This window comes from Rhagoletis pomonella, unplaced genomic scaffold (assembly GCF_013731165.1).
Source record: "Rhagoletis pomonella isolate Grant_MI unplaced genomic scaffold, Rhpom_1.0 Rhpom_scaffold_05511, whole genome shotgun sequence".
NCBI lineage: Eukaryota > Metazoa > Arthropoda > Insecta > Diptera > Tephritidae > Rhagoletis > Rhagoletis pomonella.
The window spans coordinates 6,680-12,011 of record NW_023464048.1 but is presented as its reverse complement, the minus strand read 5'-3'; the positions used below and the strand labels follow the sequence as shown (position 1 = coordinate 12,011).

General features: G+C 36.7%; 1 long non-coding RNA gene across 1 annotated transcript in view; it reads right to left on the bottom strand.

Annotated features, from left to right (window-relative positions):
• Window positions 1–2,872: 2,872 nt before the first annotated feature.
• LOC118755163 overlaps window positions 2,873–5,332 on the bottom strand; it is a 5,434-nt gene continuing 2,974 nt past the window's right edge. The window contains exon 3 of the long non-coding RNA XR_004994988.1: window positions 2,873–2,883. This is a non-coding gene — a long non-coding RNA (uncharacterized LOC118755163). The remainder of the gene's footprint in view (window positions 2,884–5,332) is intronic.

The following is a 5,332-nucleotide window of genomic DNA, read 5'->3' as shown; positions in this document are numbered from 1 at the left end:
CGTCGAGTACAGCACAACTACAATTTGGAGTACGTGTACAACTATAATTTTGGAGTACGTGCACATTTACATACTTGGAGCAGCAAAGTAAGAGGATATTTTCCAGACCAAAGGTGCGTGCATATTTCAATATAGATAAATGTTCTCATTTTTTCCAGAAAGCTTGATACTATAAATACTACTTATTTTATTGCGAAGACGGTGGACACGGTTAAAGATTTAGGAGTATATTTTGACTCAAAACTCACGCTCGCAAGCCACATAAATTTTATAGTGGCAAGTTATTACTCTATGTTAGCATTCGTTCGTCGAAACTGCTCAGCTTTCTTGGATCCGTATACACATAAGAAATTGTTTATTGCCTTTGTTAGCTCCCGTTTAGAATATGCTTCCATTATCTGGTGGCCTGCCCGGGTATCATATATAAATAAAATTGAGCGTATTCAAAAGATTTTTATTAAATTTGCACTGCGATCTTTAAATTTCACACAACCTTTGCCTTCTTACAACTCGCGATGTCTACTCTTAAGATTAGAATCACTTGATAACAGAAGAAAATATCCCTCTTGTTCCTTCATAGTAAAAGTCATAACTGGGGATATGGACTGTCCTGATATTCTAAGTAGGATACCTCTCAATATCTCTACTAGGAACTTGCGTCACTTCGACATATTCTATTTGTATAGAGTTAAATCTAATTATGCCATCAATGCTCCTATCAGTCGAACTCTTAGAGAGCTTAATCAAATCAATCGAGTTATTGATATTGACCTCTCACTTTCTGGAGGGATATTAAATAATATCCTCTTAAACTACCTTAATAATAATTAGTAGTTAGATAGTTTCTTAGTAGTCAGTATGAAAATATGTATTCACTGATGATAAATAAAATTCATTATTTTATAATAAGAGGTTCCAGAGATAAGCGGTATAAGAATTTCAGGTTTTATGGGCGGTGTCACGCCCACTTTCCCATTATCTACCACTTTCTCCATAAGTACGTTATTGATATCATAAATAGCTGTGTCAAATTTCAGGACGTTAGCATAAGCGGTTCCAGAGATAAGCGGTATGAGAACTTCAGTTTGTATTGGCGGTGCCACGCCCACTTTCACAGCACCTACCTTTTTTCGCCGTAAGTAGGGTATTTACAATCTTTGCATCTGTGCTGAGTTTCAGTTCTCCAGCATAATTGGTTTTAGAGATATAGTGGTTTTCACATTTTAGTCTATATGTCAGATCCCGCGCCCCCTATGTAACGGGATTAACATTTTTGGTTTAAAAGGTGTTCGCATGAGGCGATTTTTCGTTCAACATTTGCATTCACCTAACACCAAAAAAAAGTTGAATGGCTAAATGTAGGCTGGTGACCAACTTTGTTGAAAGCGATTAGTCGAATGGCCGTTCAACTAAAAGTAGAATCCAAAGTTGAACAATGCAAACGCCTTTTTATGGTGAATATTTTTATATTTATTTTATATTTTGATATTTTTAGCCATACAATTTTTTTTTCGTGCAACCTTGCGTGAGTTGAATGCAAAATCGCCTCATGCGAACAGCGTATTAGAGGAAGCTATGTCCTTTAAATCGGTGTATGGTTTCACTGAAATCGAGCGAACGGTGCCTTCAAAAAAGGGATTGCAAAATTTTCTTGTGGCGTATTTATATATAGATAATTTAATCATTAGCTAAACTCAACAACAAAAAAGTCTGTAATTTTTTTAGTTAAGTTTAAATAATGATTTAACTATTATTTAAAATAGATATGTTAACGGGCCTTAATATGCTATTTTTATTATGGAAATTTATGTGCGCCATGTGTTTTCTGCCATCTGCTGTAATTACTTAGGGAGTAAACGTCTTGGCTGTTCACCAAACCGGTCTATAGTTTGATCTCAGATTGGTTCTCTGATATAAACTTCCGATGCACAAATAGAAGACACAAAGCTAAAGACAAAGTGATAAACAATTGCACTATAAATTTATCTATTAATTTACCGTTCAACCCATTTTCCCTTATTGTCGACTGTAGCGAGGTTTCTACCCTTCTTAATGGAAGTGCTTTGAAGTTAGCGAGAATAATTTGAAACAGAACCGGATGATCCACATATCCAATTTTTAATCAATTTACTTATTATATTGTTAGCATTGAGGTATAATTTTTTATATAGTATGTATATAGATAGGAAAAAACTTGAAAGTTAGAGGGGACCGAAATTATTAAGCTAGCATTTCCTGGTACTATTTTGAATATATGGCAACGCCCATGTATAATAAGTTCTGACTAAATCCTGTAAACCGGACTGCTATGTGCTCATTTACACACGGCGATCTTTGTTGCGGCAACTCGAAGTTTGTAGGAGAGAGCGCGACAAGGAAAGGAGAGAGGCACCGATTTGCCCGTGTTCGGGAAACACGCTTTGTGCTCTCGTTAGTCTTTGGAAAAAGAGTTAGCGGTTCGCTGCTGACAACAACAATTTCTTACAAAAAAGTCGCCGTGTGTAAATGAAACGAGCAACACTAAGGGCCGGTTACTCAATGTCTGGTTAACACTAATCTGCGGTTAAACATCGTTATCGACGTTACCGACTCCCTGTTATATGCATGGAGTCGAAGACGTCGGTAACGATGTTTAACCGCAGATTAGTGTTAACCAGACATTGAGTAACCGGCTCTAAAAGGGAATATGAAAAATCGTGTCGACAAAAGTTTCCGTGTATAAACACAGACTACTAGAACAGACTATATGAAACTGGCATAAGCGCCACGGAGACGATCAAATATCTTTATCAGGGTGTCCAGATTGTTTAAAAAGAAAAGAGCCATTTCGTCGGTAACGATGTTTAACCGCAGATTAGTGTTAACCAGACATTGAGTAACCGGCTCTAAAAGGGAATATGAAAAATCGTGTCGGCAAAAGTTTCCGTGTATAAACACAGACTACTAGAACAGACTATATGAAACTGGCATAAGCGCCACGGAGACGATCAAATATCTTTATCAGGGTGTCCAGATTGTTTAAAAAGAAAACAGCCATTTCTGAAGAAATCGCTGTAACTTTTAATCGCTCGGAGCTAAAAATAAAATAAAAGCTACATATAATAAGACGAAATCAGCTATTTCCACAAATGAAATAGCGAATTTCACATTCAGCGGTAGTTGCCACAAATGGTGGTTTAATATTGTCAAATGTTCGATATGCTACAACAAAATCGATAACAGAAAAAAGTGCTGCCACATCTAAATTAACGGCGCGTTTACATTGGACATGCTGTCAAGACAATGAAGATATACGTATTAGTTGTCAAAAACGCATGCATGGAAGTCATGGAAGTATGCATGTATTAGTGAAAAAGTGTGCATATATTGCTATTGTCATGACAGTATTGTCCCGTGTAAACCCCAGCGCCACCTGTGGTGTCAGCGTACTAACTCAGCGCTTTAGTGCAGTGTACTGAATTGAACACGGTGCCATCTGAGTGTCACTACAGTACCCATCGTCATATAGTGTAGTACACCATACAGTGTTGTCATGTCTATTATTTCTATAATTTTCGGCGCTAAGCAACGCTTGTACCGCCAACCAAATTTAATTGATAGGAATGTAGTAAATGCCACGATATTCTCATCATTCTTGAGTAAAGGCTTTAAATTTGCGTTCTCAACGCTCAAAAGCAAAAACAAAGTATGTACGTGTAAATTTTCAAAGGCGAATTGTGTTGCTGCCTCATGTGTTGCTTGGTTTAATGGCGCTGGCGCTTTCCATATACTGGTGTTGGCGCGGCAACTCCGGCTACGGTGTTACCGTAATTGCGCCGCGCAGCGCAGTGTTACCCATGCCTATAACCTACTTATCACGTGTTTTGACGCATTTAGATGATAGCGCGCAAAAATTTTACTTGAAGGGAAAAAATCGCCAAGGGCGATTTCCTAAATTTGTACGCTCAAATATCAAAAAAAAATTACCAAATTGGCGCTAAATCGCCCAATCTGTATACTCTGATCTTTATCAAAGCTTTAAGTTTATTGTTGTCGTCGAATTTTGTCGGCGACACGTACACTACACCGACTCGTTTTCGGTTATGCTTAATGAAAATCAAAGAATTTAGATATTTCAATTTGATGACTGTTTATTTGATCGTCTCCGTTTATGCTTGACAAAAACAAGCTCATTTGCGTTGTCAAATTCGAAATGGTGGGATACATATGTACATACATTACACAATTCATTAATTATATACATACAGCTACATACATACATATATGAACATAATTAAGCATACATATTTGTAGATATGCATTGAATTGTACCGTAATTATTTAAATACACACAAAATAAAGAACAAAGCACAAAGAACATCGGGACATAGGCGACGCGACTGCGGCCGGCAATTTGTATAAATAGAGTTCGTCACAAATGGCGCCCGAGCAGGGACAAGATTAGACAATACTAGAACCAGATTTGACAGCAAGACTAGAGTGGACTAAAGAGTGAACGTTAAATGTGGTAAGTCTGAGTGAAAATACTTCAAAAAGAGAGCACACATTGAAAATGCGGACTTCAGAGAGAGAATAGAAAGTGAAAGTTCCAGAAAAGACTCCAGAGAAAGACCAGAAAGCGAGTGAAGTGAGAAAATACTCCAAGTGAAGCAATAAGTGCAGAGCAAGTGTGTGAAAAGACCCACAAATATTGTCTAAGAACAGTGAAGATGGTGACTAAAGGGCTGAGATTTCCATTTAGGAACCAATTGCTATTCCGAGCAAAGTATACTGATTTTTTTTATGAAACTCGGTGGGGATACTAATGGAGGTCTCCTTTAATTATATTTATCACTTTCACAATGTTGTTGCAAACAGTACTTAAGTTATTTGTTGTTAAAATATCCCGCCTCCTATCACTACGTTTTATTATAACCCCACACCTATCACTTTTATTTACACAAATAGGCATAAATGCAGTTGGGCTCCAGATCTCAAATTAAAAAAAAAATATTGGAATCGATAGAGATGATTGAGCTAAGTATAACGGTATACTTTTTTTTGGGCAAACAACAACAACAAGAATTATCAAAGGTTAAAGTTCAAAATAAGCAATTTTTGGAATCAAGATTTCTCAAAAACGATAGAATGGATTTTGAAAATTGTCATTTCTCATTTAATAGCAAATTTGATTCCCTTTAATTTGCTATACGTACTTTATATATATGTTGTATAGTTCTTACAAAAATTGAATTAATTTAAAATAGTTATAAAAAAAAGCTTACAAACCCTAAGTGCGGCCGACCCCGCCTACGCAGAAAGGTGTTCTCTGCAAAAGGTGTTCAGTGCCTTT